Source organism: Chionomys nivalis, chromosome 11 (genome assembly GCF_950005125.1).
Source record: "Chionomys nivalis chromosome 11, mChiNiv1.1, whole genome shotgun sequence".
Classification (NCBI taxonomy): Eukaryota; Metazoa; Chordata; class Mammalia; order Rodentia; family Cricetidae; genus Chionomys; species Chionomys nivalis.
The window spans coordinates 63,583,905-63,607,713 of NC_080096.1; the positions used below are offsets into that span (position 1 = coordinate 63,583,905).

At 42.3% G+C, this 23,809-nt stretch overlaps 1 protein-coding gene across 12 annotated transcripts in view; it reads left to right on the forward strand.

Annotated features, from left to right (window-relative positions):
• Nucleotides 1–3,296: 3,296 nt before the first annotated feature.
• Mpdz (multiple PDZ domain crumbs cell polarity complex component) overlaps nucleotides 3,297–23,809 on the forward strand; it is a 153,655-nt gene continuing 133,142 nt past the window's right edge. For 6 of the 12 annotated variants that reach the window (XM_057784818.1, XM_057784820.1, XM_057784816.1 and 3 more), the window contains exon 1: nucleotides 3,297–3,452. The gene's annotated coding sequence lies outside the window, so the exon portion shown is untranslated. The remainder of the gene's footprint in view (nucleotides 3,453–23,809) is intronic. The other 6 variants (XM_057784822.1, XM_057784826.1, XM_057784821.1 and 3 more) reach the window with 1 other exon arrangement.

Consider the following 23,809-nt stretch of genomic DNA (forward strand, 5'->3'; position numbering starts at 1 on the left):
TAAAACAGCAACCGGTACCACCAGCTAAGGGATAGCACCACAGAAGGAGGAGTAAGGGCATTTTCTCAACTGAGGTTCCTGTCTTAAGAACAGACTTTATCTACTGTCATGTTGTCATAAAAGTTGTCAGCAAAATTGAACTTCACTCAGGAACTCACAGTGGCTGCGGCTGCCTTCACAAGATGAAGCTAGTCAACAGTCCATCATGGAAGGAGAACGGAGTCATGAACCCTCACCCTTACCCGAAGCAGTATTTACAGCTGGCGGTTTCTGGGGGAAAGTGAGTCAATTTCATTTAAAGTTGTGGCTGCAGGTCAGTCAAGCATGTTCCTTGGGTAGCCATGCTCCCTGCAATGGTCTCACACCCGGCAGTATATGCATAGTGTAAATTGGAAATGATAGGCTATTAAAATTTTAAAAAAGAGGATGCAAAGTTGGGAGTGTGTGTGGGAGTGGACCTGAAAAGATTCAAAAGGTGGAACGGGGGTGAATGTGATAAAAATGTGTTGTATGCATTTTCAAAAATTTAAATATTATTCATTTTTTTTAAAAAAAATAAGAATGGTTTAAGCATTATTTAGATTTAAGAAAAGTGGATGGTTGGGGAGAATGCCTCGCTGGGGATATTACTGGAATGCAGGCATTGTAATGTTCCTTTTGCTTTCAGATTCCTGAGTCTATATCCACCATTAAATATAAGGAATCCTTACTTGTATGTATTAGGCAAACTAAACTGATCTCACAGTTGGGCAACTCTGTCTTATCTCCTTTGTGCTTGTCTGTCTTCCTTGGTTAGATTTTACTTCAAATTCTTGAATTTTTTTTGTTTTGTTTTGCTTTGTTTTTTGAGACAGGGTTTCTCTGTGGCTTTGGAGACTGTCCTGGAACTCGCTCTGTAGACCAGGCTGGTCTCGAACTCACAGAGATCCGCCTGCCTCTGCCTCCCGAGTGTTGGGATTAAAGGCATGTGCCACCATCGCCCGGCTCAAATTCTTGAATTTTTAAAAAAAGCAAATGCAATTGGCATGGAAGCTCATCCCAAGAAAAGACCCAAAGCAACAGAGACAACAGACCACAGGCTCAAACCTCTGAAATATCAAGATATTATAAGCCCAAATAAAGCTCTCTCTTTTTAAAGTTGATTAACGTAGGTATTGATTACAGTGACAGAAAACTGACTCCTTATGGACTAGCTATCTTGATGAATGCTCACCCTTGCAATCATTTATTTATCTTTTGCCATTTGAACCCCAGCGTTTTGCTAGCCTCTGAGGCTACAAGGTGATTTGGCTTCTGCTCTCAAGGAGTTTATGGATTAAGAGCAAAGTGAAGAGAGACACTCAGCATCGCATAAATATATGTAAAAAGTAAATCTACAAATCATAAAGTAGGATGCAGCAAATGAGAATTTATCACAACAGGTCTATCCTAAATGTAGAAGCAATGGGCACTGAAGTATGTATGCTGCCTAGAACTGAGCAGAGATATTACAGTTTTAGTTTGGGTAGGTCAGGTCTGAGACAGGCAAACAGGGATGTTCAATAAATGCTTGAATATATGCGAAACTTCAGCGGAACACACAGATGTACGAATTCTTGGCCATTTGATGATAAGGTGGAAGTGAAAATGTATTTAGAGGTACATCAAAGACAGAAAGAGGATCCACAAGTGAACCTCGAGGAATTCCAGCATTTAAAGGTGGCAAAGACAGAGGGGAAGTCTGAAGACAGGCAGTTCCACCCGAAGACGACGGAACTTTACATTCTGGCTCATGCTTCGAACACTGGTTTTACAAGGTCACTTATTATTCTAAAATTTCTAAGGCCATTTCGTTTATTTTCTTCTTAAGAACAATTATTAAAGCCTACACATTTTCACTTGAAAGGAAGGAACAAAACCAAAAAAAATGTTGACTGAGTGAAATCAAAAGCGGAGTACAGTAAGGACAAGAGGGGACAGGGGCAAGGACTCGGAGAAGAGTGTTCAGCATCTGTGAACACCTGAGAGAACATGAGCTATGAGATGAGGGCACATCCCATGGATTTAGGTAGAAGAAGGCACGTTCCTCATGAAGACAGCTGTCAGCACAGTCCAGAAGTCAGGGTCTGGCGAAAGCCCCTCCTCCTCCTCCTTCATTTTGTCTTTGTATCTAAGGAAGGAGACCAGACAGAACAGACACAAAGAAGGGAGAAAGGAGAGACTGAATGAACTTTCCCTCATCCGAACTACATTTTCATTTTTAAAATCCTAGAGTTGATTGGTATTCATAAACTCTGAAGACATCCAGTTAGGGTCTGTATTTTTCTGCTGGGCAAATCTATGCTGATTCAAGATTGTGGAACCAAAGGAATTGAAGGCTTGGGTTATGTGTTTAACCAGCTCCCATCATTAGGCAGAAATAGCCAGCGAAAGACCTCAGTTTCATTCTGTAGCTTTGTATATTTTATGTGCTGTCTTTCTCCTTAAATAGTAAATGTTAGAGAAATGCAAATTGATTTTTTAGTAGACAAAACAAAATTACAAATCTGCCAAAGGAAAAATAGTATACTTTTATTCAGCGGTAAACGCCATTCTTGTAAATATTTTAAATTCTGAGAATTTTAAATTGTACACTTTAATATTAGACTTAAAAAAAAAAAGAAAGCAGCATTTTCTTTCACAGGGGTGGGAGCCAAGGTGAGGGTGGGAATGGATACTCCAGAAATGAGGTCAGCACAAAGACAATTGCAAATAGCACAAGACAGAAATGACTATCTTCCCAGCAGCAGACAATCCTGAGCCCTTCCCCACGTTTACCGCCCCCCTCCTTTCAATTGGCTCACCAGGCTAAGAATACATCTTGATGTGCTAACTTCTCAAGAAAGGGCTCCCCTTGGCCACCGCGGTTCTCAACAGGCCACTAAAGGAGAGCGGACAGTCCTCACAAAGAACTAGGGAAACTGCAACTGGCGCAAGAGTGCAATAGTCCAAGAGGTCGGGAGCATAAAACACACAGAAACTGCTTTCTTAGCCGAATTCAAGATTTTGGTAAAACATGAACAACATTTTAGTGCAAGTATTTCCCGCGCAGCATTTGGAAAATAGTTCTCCTAAAAACCAACCAACCAACCAACCAAACAGAAAACTCCCATTTCCTTTGGAAGTCACATGCAGGAGCCTGCCCCACACCCTATGGCCGTCGCGCTGTCCGTCACCCACGCGGGCCAGGAGGCCGGGACGCCGGTCGTTCCATCCCGGCGGCGGCTGGGCCGCGCCCCTGATTGGCCAGCGCGCCCCGCCGGCGTCACCGCTTCCCGCAGCCCCGCGGCCTCCGGGAGCCTGGTGGGCGCTCAGCGCGGGTGGCCGGCCGCGGGCTCCGGTTCCCCGGCCACGCGTGAACGTGCGCGCCCAACCCGAGCTGCAGGGGCCGTGAGTTCAGCGGAGAGGGAGTCCCCGCCGGGCCGCCGAGCCGGGTAAGCTGCCCCGCCCGGGCGAGCACTGCCTCCGGGACTCTGGAAGTTTCCCCGGCTGCGCGCTCCCCCCGCCGGGCTCTCCCCGCGGCCTGCGCCCGGTCTCGCGCGCCTGTTGCTCTGCGCGGGCCCGGGAGGTGCGGGAGAGCGCGGGCGGGTCGGGGCCTGGGAACAGGGAGGGGGCGTGCGGGAGAGGCTTTGTGTTGGAGCATTGCTGCGAGGGCCATGGTGGTGCGCTTGGGGCTGGCATTCTCGAGGGGCGCGGGGGCTGGGCAGTTCCTTCCCGGGTCACCGGCGGCGGCGGCGGTGGGGAGGAGGGTGCTGCGTCGGCAGAGGCGGGCGCAAGGGGGGCTGCTATGGGGAGGATGTAGCCCGCAAGCAGGCCTGAGGGTGGAGGCTGGGGTTTCCTTCTAGCATCAGATAAGAGGAAGATGATGACTTCACCAGCCAGAGGGAAAACCTCTCACCGCTTTATTTCAGTGTCCTGAGGGGATGTGTATGACCACAGCCTGGGTGGGAGGACAGCTGCATTGTCAACATCACCTTTGTGTGTCCTTAGACCTTCCCTAGGATGCCCTTTATAAAAACAGTAATTTGGGAGCAGAGAAGAGATTGGTTCTGGGAGTTTGGGAGGTTTTGAGGTGTAGAATTTGTTCAGAGATTGTGTAATGATCAAATTATTCCATTTAGTATATTATGGTTTTAGAGGCTGATAGAATCCAGATAAACAATTGCATTTAAAACCCTAATAAAATTTGAACGTTGTTGATTAGAACTACTAATACAAAGTTTTGGATAATTGCACCTGAGCTATGTCCCTTGGTAGAGTAAAGTTTATTTGGTATGCCCTGTAACTTGTTTTAATGTCTCTTCCTCTCCTCATTTGTTAAAAATAACCAAAAATTGATGGAACGTTTTCTCAACACATAGATAATAGCTCATACGCATACTGTCTTTCTTAATGCTCCATTCTTCCTTGGTAGTTCTTCTAGTTTCTTCTGATTTTCTTTCTTCTATTACCATATTCTTTTGCCACAGTAACCCTGGTGGTGCCTTGGGGAGGGAGTTAAGTTTGTTTTAGGGTGCTCCAAATTCCGGTCACACAGATAATGATAGCCGAGTCTTTAGATGTGTCTTTGGGTTTTAATGCCCTTTTAAAGGGAGCTAAACCAGTCTATACTGCATACTTCTCTGCACGTTGGAGGTCGCTAGGGAGATAATAATTTAAATTTACATTGGTTTAGTGCTGGCTGGCATTTGCAACATTTAACTAACAAGGTAGGCAAACTTGTTGACAAATGAAAGTTTGGATACAGGGTTTGGAGGGATGATTAGGGGATTTAGAAGCTGCTGAGCAACAGTGAATTGCTGGGAAGGTAAACCATCCTGAGTTATAGAAAGATGACTGTGCAGAATACATCCCAAATCTGTCGTCAGAGATTTCACTGGAGTTGAGTTGCAGATTGGCTCTACTTTTTCCATTCATAACATGGCCAACATACTCTGAAATTCATCAAATATTTTGAGGCAAAGTTGTCATACTGGACCGGATATGCCTCCAAATATGGTGTTTACCCCATCTGCCAGAGAAAGCTCTACACTCAAGAATGAAGAAACAGACGAGTTCTCAGTGAATTCAGGATGTCTAGATGGTGCATGGGAAAAGCTTATATATATGCACCCTACTTTTATGGGTTTGTAAAAATAGATATTTGGCCTTAGGTATAATTTCTTTGTATATAGTTACATTATTTCAAGCATCAGTTGGATGATAAGAAAGATATTTTCTCTTGTAAATTTAAGCATTATGCACTGAAGAATATTTACACAACACTGGAGAACTCTATTCGGTATGGTAGAACTATTATAATTAGATGATTTTATGGTGTTCCATGGGAGGAAAGTCAGCCAGGAGAAATCAATGTTAATTAACCAGTTGCCTTCCATGTCTAAGGTACTTAGTAGATAGTGGTTAGATGGTAATAGGTAGATAGGAGACTTGTTACATTGGCTTGGGCGCTGGCAGGGTTGTGAGGGGCTTTGGAAGGGGAATACAAAATAGATACTAGACAGTGTTCTGAGGGTGTCCCTACTGGCCATGGGACAGCAGACGCTCTTCCACGTGGTCCTGAGATTCATAAAAAGAGCAGCCGAGAGAACTTAGGTCTCTGGACATGATGAAGTGCTGTAGTTTTGTTGCTGATGCTGCTGTTAATGTACGTGGGTGGTTTCCATTAAGAAATAGGCATGGACCTGTCTGGGAAGAAGGTGGGCAGCCGAGACAGAGGGGATCTCAGTTTTTATCTCTCTAGAATAGAATTAAAGTTTTATGTCAAGGGGAAATGATTAGGTGACGAAGCCAAAGTGCTAGGAAGCACGGAAATAAAGGCAAAGTTCTGTTTTCCCCAGGGTTTTTCATTTCCATTTGGTTTGTTTGTTTTTGTTTTTTTCGTGACAGGGTTTCTCTGTAGCTTTGGTGCCTGTCCTGGAACTAGCTCTTTTAGACCAGGCTGGTCTCGAACTCCCAGAGATCCGCCTGCCTCTGCCTCCCGAGTGCTGGGATTAAAGGCGTGTGCCACCACCGCCAGGCTTTCATTTCCATTTGGGATCTCAGGGAAGTCATAAATTGTCCCTGTTGGTTTTTTTCTTTTTTAAACTGGCAATCCCTTCAAGCCAATCCAGGCTATCCTGACATGTGCTTCAAAACTCTTCTGGCTTCTACCCAGTGCTTGCTTCCAAAGCCACGTAGTTGTAGGTATGTGTTAAAAGGCATCCCATTTCCAATCCACTGTAGTTGACTCAGAAGCTGGAGAACTATAATGGTTGTGGCTGAGACAACAGGAAGTGATGCCCTTGGTTCTCAGGGGCAGCCATCAACAAGTGTGGCATTTGTTTGATTGGTTCCTGTCTCCTTGCTTTGTAGGACTTCTCCCTGTATTTTCTCATGGTCTTTCCTCTATGTCTGTGCTGACCTTATTTCTGAAGAGGATGCCAGTCTCATTAGATTAAGGCCCCCAATGACCCCATTTAACTGTTGCTTACTTCTCTAAAGAAACTCTACAAATAGAGTCCTGTTGTCAGGTACTAAGGATTTGGATTGCCCGTGAGTTTTGGCGAAAGTGATGATGTGTTCCTTAGCCCGTAAGAAAGTTCTTGGAGAGCTGAAGAGAACCAGAAGAGGTTGGCCCACGGTGAAAGAGAGGGGTCATGGAGGAGGCTGCTGGGTAGTTTAAATATTACTGTAGTAATACGATGCTTGGCAAGACAGGGAGAGCTCTATTTGGGGAAAGACTATTTTATCTCTGGCCCAAGGCCGATAGTTTTAAATGCTCAGTGGGTATTGTGTGTCTAGGGCCCTTCCTTTTTTTTTTGAAGATAGAACTTTAGTTTATAAAAGCGTAATTTTCTTAAATTGTTTTTCTAAGTCTTAAAAATAGTAAAACAGTCATTAAAAAAAGAAAACGTCAATGTAAGCATGATTTTTGTGTCTGATTCAAACAACACAATTTGTTTAATTAATTAACTTTGTGTTTCTTGAGACAGGGTGTAATGTGACCTCTGGTTCACTGTGTAGCTGAAGTTGGCCTTGAAGTCCTGATTCCCCTGCCCCCACCGCTGTGGTGCTGAGATTATGTGGGGGCACACCGCCACACCTAGCTCAGTGCCATTGCTTTAGAAACTAGGTCCCAAGTGTCTTTTATGGCCTAATCTTTGTCATAGTCTTTCCCCCTTTTGAAAGTTTCCCCTTTCCATAAAAAAAAAAAAAAAAAAAAAAAACAACAAAACTAGAAGATTAAAAAGGCAGTGTAATCATATGTAATCAAATAACAAAAGCTCTCATTTGGATGTTGAAATTACATTTGATGATTTAGAGACATGGAAAAGCCATTCTTCTAGTTCTGACCATCTGGGTGAAGAAAAGCCAACTAAACAAAAAAGAAAATCGAGACAATCATTGGTACATTTTCTTCCTTTCTATCCACTGCCTGTGCTAGTTAGATTTGTTGGGTTTAGGGAATTCTTATCTTTATTTTTCTCACTCTCATAAAACCATTTTACCTCCAGGTTTATGATTTGGTAAATAAATTCATGAAGGAAGAATAAGAAAGCAAACATTTGTAAAAAAGATGAAAAGCAGAGGCAATATACTAAGCACACACACACACACACACACACACACACACACACACACACACGTCATTTGAAGGAAAAAGCCAGTTAAGGTTTTGTTGAATATTTACTCTTGGTAGTTTTGAGTATATAGTGGATATATCATTTCTTTGATTGATTACCTTCGAAGGCTGTATTGACTATAAATAATTGTTTCTTTTCATAACTCCTTTTAAGGGTAACAGACATGAATGCAAGAAGGTAGCTTAGTTGATTGTGTGTGTGCGTGTGTGTGTGTGTGTAGAGCTTAATAGAGTGTTGCCTGGCCCTCCTTCTTCTTCTCTAGAATGGAGTATTGAATATAGTCACCCTGTGCCAGTTTAGGAATGTATAGCATGGATGGGGGGTGTGTGGGGAGATGGCTCAGTTGTTGGACTGCCTGCCCTTTAACCATGGGAATCAATGTTGGGGATCCCTAGCACTCATGTAAAAGACAAGAGCAGGGCCATACATCCAATCCAGGATAGAGGGGGTGGAGATAGGAGACTTCCTGGAGATTATTAGCCAGTAGCATAGACAAGTCAACAAACTCTTCAAGGTCAGTGAGAGAACTGTCTCCAATGTACAGTGATAAAGGAAAACACCTGAAGTACACCTTTGGCTTCCACAGGTGTGTACAGCTCACACACATAGGTGTGCGTGCCCAGGAACGTGTACATATGTCTTACATGTATAGATACATGCACATTTATACAGCATCGCAATGCTGCTTATGTAGCTTGCTGAGCGTAGATTGGGTCGGGCTAATTGAAAAAGCATTTTTCATTCTGTCCTGTAGCTGACAGGAGATGAAGGCTAGACCCTCTGGGGCTGAATTATTGCTCTCTAGGTTTGGTGAATATCTCTTGCCCTCAGGAGTTTCAGATTTCAGGTTTTCTGAAGGAGGCATGAGGCTGTGCGACTTACTTGTTTATCTAAGACATTTCATTATGACTCTTTATATTTCTTTCCTGGCTCCTTACCTGCCCATGTCCCTTTTTCAGGGACCACCAACTCTCTTTCTGTCAGTGCAGATGAGGTGGCACACACAGAGCTTGATTAAACTGAATGCATTTATTTTACAGACTGCTCCAGTGTTATCACTGTGCAATTATTTCAATGATGTTATTATAGTTATACTTAGTTCTGTTTATTGTCTGGTGCTAGTTCATTGAAAGGCTATGCCATTAAGGAGATTGTAATGGTTCAGAACTCTTCTGTACTTTTACTCTTCAGTTACAGTGTAGTCATTCTTAGTTTTGTGGATGAGTAAAAGCTCTGCCCCTGTAGTTCTGTAGCTGAGAACTGTGAATTCAAACAAGAAAAGATGGATTGATTGGTGAAGAAGCTATATGCATATGACCAGTGCTTGTAATTTTACTTGCATGAAGGTGACAGAGAAAAATGAACACCTGAAATGGTTAGACTTGGTGACAGATGGGTGTGTGTGCTTGCGTGTGAGTCCATGTGTGCATTATATGTGTATGTGTGCATTATGTGTGTGTATGTGTATAGTAAGAATTTTTCTTTTATTGGCATGGGTGAGGCGAATATCTTTACTAGTAACAATAAAGAATACAGTACCTGTATATTAACAAGAAGTGATTTTTGCCTTATTTGGGGTGGAAAGGAAGAGGGCTAGGAATATTTCTGTGTCTTCTGCTACTCACTGCATTCAGATCAAAATAATCCTCATTCCAAAGGAGCATATTTTAGGATAGTGTATTCTTATCCTTGTATTTTGAGTGTACATCAGACATATTTGGCAGTGTGTCTCAGTCTTCTTAAGGTGAGAGAACTCTCGGTTGCTCATAAAATATCAGTGTCTTTATTTGATATTACTTGATGACTCAAGATCTGTAATCAATAGTTTTGAAAACGCCACTAGGACTTTAACAACAAAAAGATTCAAGATACTTAACTTTTAATAATATCAGGTGAAGTCAGAATAAACAAATAACTCAACAAATCCCTCCTTGTGAGGGTCTGAGCAAAGCATAATGAGCACTGTGCTTTATTTCCTACTTCATGTCACATTCTCTGCGTGTACTTGCAGATTTCTAGTATTTTTAAAATCATTTTTGTTAGAGTTATCTGTCACTCTATGAAAAGCTTATGTAATGTGCATATAGAAAGCATTAAGCAGTAAAGGGATTATTTAGCATGGGGTTATACAAATGATAGGTACTCTGTAAATGTTCTGGTTAAGACCATTGAGTGTGGGCTGGAGAGATGGCTCAGTGGTTAAGAGCATTGCCTGCTCTTCCAAAGGTCCTGAGTTCAATTCCCAGCAACCACATGGTGGCTCACAACCATCTGTAATAAGGTCTGGTGCCCTCTTCTGGCCTTCGGCACACACACAGATAGACCATTGTATACATAATAAATAATAAATAAATATTTAAAAAAAAAAAAAAAAAAAAGACCATTGAGTGTACCAAGAATCAGAGATGGGATGAACTGCAAACCTCTTCCATTTCAACCTGTTCTGGCCAGCAGGAAGACAGGAGACATAGACAATCAAAAATGATTGTGTGTGTATGTGTATGTATGCATGTGTGTGTGTGTGCATGCGTGCTTGTGTGTGTATGCATGTGTGTGCATGTGTGTATGTGTGTGCATGCTTTTGTGTGTATGTGTGGTGTGTGTGCTTGTGTGTGTGTGTGTGTATTGCATGTGTATATGCAGGTGCCTGTGGGTTCATGTGGAGGCCTGATGGGGATAGCTTATCCTCTGGAACTCGAGTTACTGGAGGTTACGAGCCAACTGCAATGGGTTCTGGGAACAGACATCTGGTGCCATGCAAGAATAACTAGTGCTCTTAACCCCAAACTCCAAATACATACATTTTAAAATTTCTAGGAGCTATACTAAAGAAAAATGAAGGGATAGGCGAAATTTATTTTAACAGTATTTTCTTTAGGCCAGTTTCTTCAAAAAGTTATTTAAATATGCAATAAAATATGAACTACAGATGAAGTGTTTGTCTTTTTGCATAAAAATGTCTCTGAAGTCATTTCTATATTTTATACACAGAATAGCTCGATAGAATTTGCTATCTTTCAGAAGCAAAATAGATATGCTGGCTCCAGGCTACTGTATTGGTCAACATTGCACTTGAAAACATGCATCTAGCCGGGCGGTGGTGGCGCACGCCTTTAATCCCAGCACTCGGGAGGCAGAGGCAGGCGGATCTCTGTGAGTTCGAGACCAGCCTGGTCTACAGAGCTAGTTCCAGGACAGGCTCCAAAGCCACAGAGAAACCCTGTCTCGAAAAAAAAAGAAAACATGCATCTAGGCCAGTGGTTCTCAACCTGTGGGTCATGACCTTGTTGCAGTCGTATATCATACATCCTTTATAATCGGGTATTTACATTATGATTCATAACAGTACCAAATTACAGTTATAAAGTAGCAGTGAAATAATTTATGGTTGGGGAGTCACAATAGCACAAGGCACTATATTAAAGGCTCAGAGCATTAGGAAGGTTGAAAACCACTGCTTTCAGTTGTGAGGAAGATGCAGTCAAAAAGAGGTGGCTTCATTGCACCTGGAAAGCGTCCTCTGCTGGCTGGACCCCTGAGCCTTCTATGGGCCCTCTTTCTTTGCCTTTAGTTTTTTGAGAGGTTATCAGTATCAGGCTGTGATCCTCCTGCCTCAGCCTTAGAAGTGCTTGGTCCCAGGGATAGACCATCAGTCCATCCTGGTCATTTTTAGTGTTTATGAGTTTGTTTCTACTTTCTGACCACTTGGTTGAAAGTGTAAAGAAAATACAACAAAACGTTTTAAAATTAGGTGAGCTCTTTTGAGTGTTAGTAAAATACAGTTTGTGTCTATAGTTGCGTAGTAGATGAGTTATTTAAAGAGACATGTTTATTTAAAGAGCAAAATCCTTTTTGAAAGGATGATTTCAGGGAGAAAATGCCACATGTCCAGGTGAACCAGAAGATTCCTAGAAAATCAAATTTGGCAGCTAAATAATGTGGCTTATCATGTTAGTGAATCAGCAATTAGGGCATTGAATTGATGCTAGTTTATCTTGACATACCTAAGGTTTGTGTTCAGGGTCATATAACCATATACTTTTTAGTAAGTTTTTCTTTATCTGAACTACCTGGAACCCTGCCAGCAAGCATGCATTGCTGCCCTTCGCTGTTTGCCTCCTGGCAGCCCTGGCTACTGAGGACTGATCTTACAGTTGGGTTTAGGCATAACATCTCCACTGAGAGGAGTACAGGGTTCTCTCTAGCAATTATTTAGTACAGTTCATGGAAAATGCTTCTCGTTGTATTTAATCTTCTTCGGTGTATGCTTATATAATTAAGAAGATCCAAAAGTAAATTTGCTTTGGTTTAGTGACTAAGGTTGCAATAGATTTTCTCTCTTGGATATGTTTTATAATATGTGAACTTTATTCCATCTTGGGGATTATGGGAGTATTTTTGATTCTGATAGGAGTGTTAAATTTACCCTTTAGATGACTGACATTTTATTTAGGGTCCTTCAATTTCTGCCCAATTGTATTGACTTTTAATCATTAAGGTTATCTCCTATTATAATTTTTTTAATTAGTGAAGAAACCAAAGTGTTATCAAATGAGTCATATTTGGTATAAACTAAATAATTTGTTTTGTTTTGTTTTTGCATTCCTGGCAGTTAAACATCAAGTTGCCTACTGTGAATCAGATGCCAGCATCTCCCCCATACCTTTATTTGAGTTTGAGAAAGGGTCTCTAAGTTGTTTAGGGTGGCTTTGAACTTGTAATAATCTTGAGTAGTGGAAATTAGTGGTCTGCTAGTGACCTATGTCATCAGACCTGGCTTAAATGAATGTTAATACTACACCCTGCTTAGTGTTTGGCAGTAATAAATGCTTTACAGATTTAAAGCATGAGGAGTCTAACAGAGTTTACCACTAGGATACTATTACATGTATCATTCTGTTTTCAAATATCCATTGGGGGAGCTTCTTTTTTTTTTCTATTTATTTATTTATATTCTTTTTTAATTAAAATTTCCACCTGCTTCCCATTTTCCATTTCCCTCCCCCTCCTCCCACATATTGCCCCCTCCCCCCACTCCCCTCCCCCATCCCCACTCCTCTTCTCCTCCCCCCACTCCATTCCCCCTCCCTCTCGATACTGAAGAGCAGTCCAAATTCCCTACCCTGCGTGAAGACCAAAGTCCTCCCACTTCTATCTAGGTCCAGGAAGGTGAGCGTCCAAACAGGCTAAGCTCCCACAAAGCCAGTTCATGTATTAGGATCGAAACCTAGTGCCATTGTCCTTGGCTTCTCATCAGCCTTCATTGTCCGCCATGTTCAGAGAGTCCAGTTTCAACCCATGCTTATTCAGTCCCAGTCCAGCTGGCCTTGGTGGGCTCCCAATAGATCAGTTCCACTGTCACAGTGGGTGGGTGCACCCCTCGTGGTCCTGACTTCCTTGCTCATGTTCTCCCTCCTTCTGCTCCTCATTTGGACCTTAAGAGCTTAGTCCGTTGCTCTAAATTGGGTCTCTGTCTCTATCTCGATCCATCGTCAGATGAAGGTTCTAAGGTGATATGCAAGATATTCATCAGTATAGGATAGGGTCATTTCAGGTTCCCTCTCCTCAGTTGCCCAAGGTACCAGCTGAGGACATCTTCCTGGACACCTGCGAGCCCCTCTAGAGTCAAGTCTCTTGCCAACCCTAAGATGGCTCCCTTAGTTAGGATATATACTTCGCTGCTCCCATATCCACCCTTCCTATATCCCAACCATCCTATTCCTCCAAGCTTCTCCCATCCTCCCCTTCTCACGTTTCTCACCCCATTTCCCCTTAGCCCCATGCCACCTCACCCGCAAGTTCCTAGTTTTTGCCCGGCAATCTTGTCTACTTCCCCTATCCAGGCGGATGACTATACGTTTTTCTTTGGGTTCACTTTCTTATTTATCTTCTCTAGGATCACAAATTATATGCTCAATGTCCTTTATTTATGGCTAGAAACCAATTATGAGTGAGTACATCCCATGTTCCTCTTTTTGGGTCTGGGATACCTCACTCAGGATAGTGTTTTCTATTTCCATCTATTTGCATGCAAAATTCGAGAAGTCATTGTTTTTTACTGCTGAGTAGTACTCTAATATGTATATATTCCACACTTTCTTCATCCATTCCTCCATTGAAGGGCATCTAGGTTGTTTCCAGGTTCTGGCTATTACAAACAATGCTGCTATGAACATAGTTGAACAGATACTTTTGTCATATGATAGGACATCTCTTGGGTATATTCCCAAGAGTGGTATTACTGGATCTTGGGGTAGGTTGATGCCGAATTTCCTGAGAAATCGCCACACTGATTTCCAAAGTGGTTGCACAAGTTTGCATTCCCACCAGCAATGGATGAGTGTGCTCCTTTCCCCACAACCTCTCCAGCAAAGGCTATCATTGGTGTTTTTGATTTTAGCCATTCTGACAGGTGTAAGATGGTATCTCAAAGTTGTTTTAATGTGCATTTCCCTCATCGCTAAGGAGGTTGAGCATGACCTTAAGTGTCTTTTGGCCATTTGAATTTCTTCTGTTGAGAATTCTCTGTTCAGTTCAGTGCCCCGTTTTTTAATTGGGTTAATTAGCATTTTAAAGTCTAGTTTCTTGAGTTCTTTATATATTTTGGAGATCAGACCTTTGTCTGTTGCAGGGTTGGTGAAGATCTTCTCCCAGTCAGTGTGTTGCCTTTTTGTCTTAGTGACAGTGTCCTTTGCTTTACAGAAGCTTCTCAGTTTCAGGAGGTCCCATTTATTCAGTGTTGTCCTTAATGTCTGTGCTGCTGGGGTTTTATGTAGGAAGTGATCTCCTGTACCCATATGTTGTAGAGTACTTCCCACTTTTTCTTCTATCAGATTCAGTGTGTTCAGACTGATATTGAGGTCTTTAATCCATTTGGACTTGAGTTTTGTGCATGGCAATAGATATGGATCCATTTTCATTCTTCTACAGGTTGACAACCAGTTCTGCCAGCACCATTTGTTGACGATGCTCTCTTTTTTCCATTGAATACTTTTAGCTCCTTTATCAAAAATCAGGTGTTCATATGTTTGTGGGTTAAAATCAGGGTCTTCTACTCGGTTCCATTGATCGACTTCTCATTGGGGGAGCTTCTAACCTCAGTTCTCTTCCCCACCTTTTATTAGAACATAGATTCTTTTTTCATATAGTACATCCTAATTACAGTTTCCCCTTCCTCTACTCCTTCCAGTTCCTCCTCACCTCAGTCCTATCTGGATCGACTCCCTCTCTCTTATTAGGAGGAAAAAAAAAACAGTTCTAAGAGGTAGCAACAAAAAAATAACAAAATAAAGTAAGATAAAACAAAAATCCTCACATCAAAGTTGGACAAGACAAACTAACAAAAGGAATTGAGCCCCAGGGGAAGACATAAGAATCAGAGACATACTTGGGAGTCCCATAGATATTCTAGACTGAAAGATAGATGCAGAGGACCGGTGCAGACCGGTTACAGGCTGTATGCATATTCCAGTCTCTGTGAGTTCGTGTGAGCTTTGCTTAGTTGATTCAGAGGGCCTTGTTCTCCAGGTGTCCTTCATCCCCTCTGACTCTTACACTCTTTCCACCTCTTCTTCCACCAGTTATCCGAGCTCTGAGGGGAGGGATTTGACGGACACATCCTATTTAGAGCTGTGTGTTCCAGGGTCTCTGTGTGTAATTCTAACCTCAATTCTCAATTCTCTTTTCCATCTTTGCCTTCTCCATTGGTCTTTATGTTGAGCAACAGTTGAGAGACCACTGATTATCTGTTTGATGTCCCCATATTATTTTCTCTCTTTAAACTTATTTTTAAATTTATAAGTATTTTGCCTGCATGTATTGCATGTATGTGCACCATTTATGTGTCTGGTGCCTGTGGAGGTCAGAAAAAGGTGCTGGAGAGTCAGGAACTGAAGTTCTACATGGTTTAAAAAATTGTGTTGGGAACTGAATGTTTCTCTGCAAAAACAATGGTTGCTCTCAACCACTGAGCTGTGCCCCTAGCTCTAGGTTATTTTCTTGTATAATTGATCATTTGTACATTTGTGCGATGTCTCCTCTAGGTGTCATTCAGCCCCTCTGTTCAGTGTCTACTCTAGGCATCGGTCAACACGTTTGAAGGTTTGGGCTGCTGTTGATCCATCTGCAATTATATTCTGTTATTTGACACTTTCCAGAACCATTTAAAATTCAGTGTGTCTGTAAGGAACACATTTCGAGCTCCCTAGGAGGCTGTGCCTTTTCTCTTATCTGCTGCTCTTCTTTAAGGGAGCAGTCTCATGGTATATCCTGTGTCTCAGAAGAGCTCTGGGGGAGGTAGCCTCTTCTGATGTCACTTCCCCATTTGCTGTGCCCACTGCTCCTGGAGTCAGGTGAGTCCTTTTGAGCTGCTGTAATGAATACGCCTGTCTTTGTATTTTATTCTTGCTGTCGCCCTACTCTGGATTTGTTTTGTTTGTTTTTCTGTTTTGTTGTTGTGGCCTCCTTGTTTCCTTTTCTTTTTCTGGTAAACTGTTTACCCTGTTGTCAAAATTGTTTTCAAAATTGTGTTCCAGCCTCCCATTTTGTAGCCTTCTTCCTTGTGTGTGTGTGTGTGTGTGTGTGTGTGTGTGTGTGAGCGCGCGCGCGCGTGCATGTGCTTTACTCTGCCCGCAGCAAAGTCCCATGCAGGTCACGGAAGTGCTGCTTTCTTAGATCTTCTCATTACTTCACTGAGAGCTACAGCCATATGACCATGTGATCTTTGCATCCTTATGGTTTCTTGCCTTAGCAAGTATCCTTTTCTCAACAGGAAACTCTGTTCCTTGTCCTGGATCCCTTCTTTTCTTTGTTCATCCTTCTGGATGGGTTTCTGTGTCATGTCTCCAGATTCTGTGGGTTATAGATGATGATGTTGGGTGCTAAGCACATCACAGTATGGCTGTAGGATATCCATTTTTCTGGTGCACAGAAGGTAGGCTTGTGTTCTCATTCTTTGCCATTCTTGTGTCTTCAGTGACAGTGACAGGCAAATGATTTTTCAATTTGGGTATTTTTTTTAAATCTAAAAAGATTGAAATTCATTATGAAAATGTGTAAACACTGGTCAGTAAATTGTTTATGAAGATAAAGGAAATAAAAATTGTAGTGAGGAGTGGTGGGGCTGTGTGCCGCCACCCGGCTAGCTTTATACCCGAAATAATTACACGGAAACTGTATTCTTTTAAACACTGCCTGACCCATTAGTTCCAGCCTCTTACTGGCTAACTCTCACATCTCGATTAACCCATTTTTAATAATCTGGGTAGCCCTACGAGGTGGCTTACCAGGAAAGATCTTAACCTGCGTCTGTCTGGAGTGGGAGAATCATGGCGACTGCCTGACTCAGCTTCTTTCTCCCAGCATTTTGTTCTGTCTACTCTGCCTACCTAATTTTCTGTTCTATTAAAGGGCCAAGGCAGTTGCTTTATTTGACCAATAAAATTAACACAAAACAAAAGACTCCCATCAAAAATTGTACAGGTGGAAAAGACAGAGGTCTAAAGCTGGAAACACGAGTATTTAAAAATGTACTGTGATAGACGAGAATTAGTTCAAACAGTGAAACTGTTAGAGACAGAGACTCGTGCTTGGTTGTGCTGAACACCACCCACATCTGACTTGTTTGAACGTGAGGAGTGTGGCTGGAGTTCTTTCTGGTGTGAGGCCCTCTGTGACCATTACTGTTGACTGACAACTTGACAAGACATAGAAACACTCATGAGGCAAGCTTCCCACCACACCTGTGAGTGAGTTTCCTGACTGGGTTAATTGCAGTGGGAAGACTCTTCCTAAAAGTCGCTGTCATGTTCCTTGGGTTTGGATCCCACACTGTAGCACGAATTCTAATTGGTCTTAATAAAAACCTGGAGTCAGATATTAGGGGGTGAAAGCTTAGAGATCAAAGAAACAGCGTAACCAGCCACTAGAGAGACATTTTACCTCTACTGAATCCTTAGAGGAGTGCTTGCTCAAACTGCATCCTCAGACTGCATCTCGAACTACTTGTTCAGACTGCATCTCAGACTGCTTGCTCAAACTGCATCCTCAGACTGCATCTCAAAATACTTACTCAGACTGCATCTCAATCTGCTTGCCCAGACTGCATTGCAGACTGCTGCCTCAGACTGCGCTGAGCTCCTGTCCTCTCCCACCTATTATTTCTCTCTCTTCGCAGCCATATTCTGTCTCTAACTCCCTAGTGCTTGAATTAAAGACGCGTGATCCCCAGTGCTGGAGTCACCTTTATGTGAACTCTGTTTCTCTTTTAGACTGAATCAATTTTGTGTAGCCCAGGGTGGCCTTGAACTAACAGAGAGATCCATCTCCTTCTGTCTCCCTATGGGTAGCATTAATGGTGTGTGCCAACCACTACCTGGCCTCTGTGGCTAGCTACTATGGCTAGCTCTGTGCTCCGATCCTCAGGTCAGCTTTATTTGTTAGTTCATATCATCACACCCACTGTATAAGAAAGAAAAAGTGAGCTGAGCACAAACATCCATCAAGCTTTGCTTTCTGAGTTTGGGCATAATGTAACCATCCTCTTCAAGCTCTGATTTCTTTGGCTTCTCTGCCATGATGGAGTGGACCCTGGAAATGTGACTGAAAGACACTCTTCTCTCTCAAGTTATCTTGCACTGTCTTTTGTTGTAACAATAGGAAAAAAAGTTAGAATCTTTGTGTCAAGCAGAAGAAGGGAGGGTGAGATGCGATAGAGTAGGCATTTCAAGGAGAATGGGAGAACCCTGGGCTCTGATCTTGTTTGAACAGTTGCTAATCCTCCTTGTGCCTCACATTTGGAAATCTCAGTGTTTTGTCAATACTTGATGAAATAATGCACTCGTTAATTCTGAACTTGTTCAAATGTGTCAATGTCCATGTTTTTAGATTAATATGTATAATTTTCTTTTGTGGTGGATTTTTCTAAAGCAACCACTAACATCACTCAATTTTATATGGTTAATATTGTAATAATAATGTCTGCTTCCTCCATAGTACTTCTGAGCATTCACATATTTTTTCAGACCACATGTTAGCTCTGTGGTGAGAAGAGTAAAATAGAATTACATTTTCTTCTTTGAGACAAGATTTGACTTTGGTGGAGGAAATGGTTTGGTTCCTTCCTGAACATACGGCACCTCAGTTAACAACACCTAGCTGTGCTGAGTCTTGGCTTGTGAAGGATGAGGACGTTTGTAGGACTTCCCGAGTCATCTCCCTGCAGCTCCACCTTTCTGTGTCTTTCAGCTTCTTCACTTTGTTACATGCTCTTCCTTTCACCTACATTTGCTTCTCTGTGTCTTAGCTGTACATCAGTCTCTTCCCATTGACTTCTGCTTAGTAAAACTTCAGCTGTCAATAGTTTGACTAAACTGAATTACTGGAATTGGCAATTTGTCAGGTTAAGTCAGAGGGCAGGATATATTTTTTTCTATCTTCAGTAGTATAGAAATTGTTCATGGGGTGGGGAAATGAGTCAGTGGATAAAGTTCTTCCATAAAAGAATGAGGACCCGAGTTTAGATCCCTGGAACCCATGCAAAAAATCTAGACAGGCCGGGTGGTGGTGGCGCACACCTTTAATCCCAGCACTCGGGAGGCAGAGGCAGGCGGATCTCTGTGAGTTCGAGACCAGCCTGGTCTACAAGAGCTAGTTCCAGGACAGGCTCCAAAACCACAGAGAAACCCTGTCTCGAAAAACCAAAAAAAAAAAAAAAAATCTAGACAGGATTAACGTTCTCCAGTCTGAGTACTCGGAGGCAGAGGCAGAGTTGACTGGCTAGACTAGCTAGGGGCCCATGACCTTGCATCAATTAAAAAAAAAAAAAAAAGCAGGTCTTTGTCAAGGATTACAGCCAATCTCAATTTCGGGCCTCCAAATACATGGGCACAAATGTGCTCTTATAAACGTGTGAAGACACATATACATATATCATACCAACCATCAATACAAATGCACAAAGTTTTCAGGAAATGGCAACGGTGCCCTAAAGCCTTGTACTTGTCTACAAAGATAAGAACAGGGTAGTCTGCAGTTCTTACTCAGAAGCAAGCAACTTTGATTAAATTAAGGACTTATTCGATTAGTTTCTGTTACTGTGAAGAGACACCATAACTACAGCAACTCTTATAAAGCAAAACATTTCATTGGGACTAGCTTAAAATGCCTCCATTGTCATCATGGCAGGAAGCATGGCAGCACATGGCAGACATGGTGCTGGAGAGGGAGCTGAGAGTTCTACATCTGGTCTGCAGATAACAGGAGGAGAACTGGCTTGAGCTTCTGGGACCTCACAGTCCACCCCACAGTGACACACTTCCTCCAACAAAGCCACACCCACTCCAGCAAGGCCACACCTCTAAATAGTCCCACTTTCTATGGACCAAGTATTCAACACATGGATCTATGGGAGTCATTCCTTGTTAGAACCACCACACTATTGGAAATACAAAAATATAGAGATTAATGTAGAGACATTAAATAGAATACAAACTTGTAATCAAAGTAGTTTTGTATGCCCATTGTTCATAGGCATTTTACAAATGTTAGCTATAGCTGACTTTTCCAAATAGTTCGAACAACTCAGAGAGGTCAAAACTCACTGGCTCTGTTTATAGACTGCCTGCATGGAGAAGACACTGTTTGCCTGAGCCTCTGAAAGCATCTTTGAAAAGTACATGTTTTCAGCTCAGGGATATGAGGGCGTATGTCCAGTATTTCACAAACAGCTCTATTTTATGCAGTAAAAACAATGTGCATAGTGTTTTGTTCTCAGGAAGAGTCATTATTACAGAAGATTTAATGAGAAGTAATACTTAGACACAGTTTTCTTTGTTTATTTCAAGACAGGGTTTCTCTCTGTAGCCCTGACTGTCCTGGAACTCTCCAGGTAGATCAAGATGGCTTTGAACTTGAGTCTGCCTGTCTCTGCTTCTTGAGATTGGGACTTAAAGGTGTGTGTCACTATACCTGGCAGTATGCAATTGTGTTAACAGTCCTTAGTCAAGGGCTGGAGAGATGGCTCAGTGGTTAAGAGCATTGCCTGCTCTTCCAAAGGTCCTGAGTTCAATTCCCAGCAACCACATAGTGGCTCACAACCATCTGTAATGGGGTCTGGCGCCCTCTTCTGGCCTTCAGGCATACACACAGACAGAATATTATATACATAATTAAAAAAAAAAAACAGTTCTTAGTCAATAGCACATTTTATAAGCCCCCAAAGCTGTACTGTTGCTTTTATTTGTAGATTACAACTCAACCTGCATTTTAGATATATCACTGGTAAACAGGTTTCAGGGGGTATTTGGACTATCTTGTCTGAGGAGCAAGGATACTTTACTTTTCTCAATCAGGAAAATGATGTGGAATATGGCCAAGGCTTTAATCTTTCCTCCTTCATTACTTCTCCATTTCCAAATTCTTTAGTAGCCAAATTAATCTTAGATAAGGTTTGATGTTTTATCATACACAGTCTTCATATGTGATATTTCATCATCTAGAGGCTCCTGATGAGAGCTATGGTAAAATCTTGGGTGCTGTGCCTTCAAATCTGGTGATAGCAGGCATAGAGAAAAAACCGAAAGAGATTTTTCTGTTCTAAAATAATGGAAACTGTTGTGAAGAATGGGCTTAGAAAGTGGGGGTACAGTTGCCGACAGCCCCTCCATTCACAGTCCCTCTCTCACAAGCCGTTAGTCCCCACAGTCACAGTATGGAGAGAAAACAGCTACATTAACTGTCGCTCTACTGTGCTGTTTTTTACCAGACAACTTCTGATCAGAAATACGAACCTGCCTTTCCTTGAGTGACTTGTAAACGTTCTCTTTACTCTTATCCAGATTCAGCAGGGGAAACCATGAAAGCCACAAACTGAATTTAGAAGCGCTGATTGATGAGGAAGGATAAAAATATCTAATTACGGGCAGTATTATATAGCTCAGGATAACTACGTAGGCGGTATGATAGACGACACTCTTGGTGATTTCTGTAGAAAAGATTCAGTAACTGCAGAAACATTTCGGAAAGATAGTGGACAATGTTTGAAATCGAGTTACTCTTCAGAACTACAAGGGAGACCCTAGACAATGTCCTGGGAAGAATTTTATAAACGTGAGGCAGTTGAGCAGAGAGAGCCTTGCCTACCCCTCCATTCCCAGTTTCTGGGTTCCATGGTGATTTTCAGTGAAGGAAAGTGTGTTTCTCTTCACTGCCTTTTAGGACTTCACCGAGGAATCTCTCACTTAGCGCTGACAAAGCCACATATTGTTCTGTCTTAAGACTGGCACTTCCATCTTACCAACTTGTGGGACCCTCACCCCTTATTCTCAAAGGGGCGAGAAGGAATTTCCTAGAAGAATGTTTTCCCAGGAAGATAGTGGCCTTCCCCTCTCCCATAAGGGAGATTCTGAACACAAGGTCACTTAGCTCAGCCCAGCCAGCCACCGGGTACAGGCTGATAAAGATGGCCTAACTCAGGAACAGTGGCCTTGCTCTAAAAACAAGGAAAAAGCTGACTTAGCAGAATGAGAGGGAGCAAAAGTCCTTGCACCCGTGCCAAAGCATCTTCAAAGATTCTCTTTGTAGTTATGCAACTCCTCTCTTCCTCGTTGTAACAGGGATGGAGATGAGTTCCAAACATGTTTGTATTATGCTGATTAAACCTTGCTATTACAGTCTGGGCCTCTCTGGTGGGCTCTCTTTGGGGGTCGTAATCTGGGCACAACACAACTGAGTAGGTAACCGATGGATGACAGGCATCTTCAGTGCCAGCCACTTCCACAGCTACAAACTATTGCAGACCAGCCGCCAGCTATGTTTCTGTGTCCATGGGGATGCATGAGTCCCCATGCATTTTATAAGTACCAAGGACACAATGTACCCAGGCTCCCTGGGGAATTGCCTCATTCCAGGCAGGCAAAAGGGCAAACAGCAAGAGCCAGAAGTAACTTCTTTAGAGGATTCGCCTCCAGTGTAGGAATTACACCTGAGAATTCAGTGCCACAGAGTTTATCCTTCTGTGTGTTTGAGGTCTCCCAAGAAAGCACAGTGGTAGGAGTGAGTGTTTTGTGGGCTCCTGGCTACATCTGGAATCTTGTATTGACACATTTATCTGCCAGAGCCACCCTTGGAAGAATCCCTGTGCCTGGTTCTGGCCAAGAAATATGTGTGGCATCTGGTATTTTGGCCGTTCACACTGAAAAAAATATGGTAGTGAGCAGGGGCAAACTGCCCAACAGCCCAAATTCCTTTGAGTTTCACTAGGGAGTGAGAGAACAGAAGAGTTTAAATCTTCACTCTTAGAAGCGTGGTTTCCTGAGTCATTATGCTGGTGGGAGTTGACTGAGAGCAGGGTCCTGTCATACAGGGTTGTGGGTGGAAACTACGTGAAATGAGTGCCAAAGACGAGGTAGCAGAACCATGCTTTAATGTGTATTTGGATACTTTAACAAAAGCTCGATGAAGGTGGAGGGCGAAGGACATACATAATACAATGACTATAAACAGAATTCATTTATGTAATGAACTTTAAACATGTTCCGCCAGCTGGATGAAACTCAGAAACCACCGATGGACTTATGTGGACCAGCCAGCCCAGTGAGCACATAGTGTGTCAGCGGTATGTCTCTGAGGCTTCTTCTCACTCTAGAGTTGACATCATAGTGGAGTACAAGCAGGAAATAAAGGACTTTAACTTAAAAACATTACAAATTATAACTTAGCTGTGCAACCCAGGTAGCAGCTGTAAGTCTTTATAAAAAACAGTACTTTTATATTTTGGAGTATCTGTAATTTATGAAGGAAATACATGTGTTTTTGAAAGGTTAAGAATTCCTCTCATCCAGGTGGTTATCTAAAAAAAAAAAAATGAATGTAGACATACATGTAGAATAAACACCCATACACAGAAATAAAAATAAAGGGGAAAAGTAAATAAAAGTAACTTTCAATAATTTTGAAAATTAAAGTTAATGAATGTTTGCAAGTTTGAATGTATTTGTTGTATAAATATATGCATAACTAATAAAATGTTTAAACTTTTATTGTCCATGTATTTGTTTCTTCTAGGTGGGATTTTTGTCCCTCTTTAAAGGGAAAAGTTGGTGGACTTAGTGGCCCACACCTTTAATTTGGGGAGGCAGAAGTAGGTGGGCTCTGTGTGAGTTTGAGGC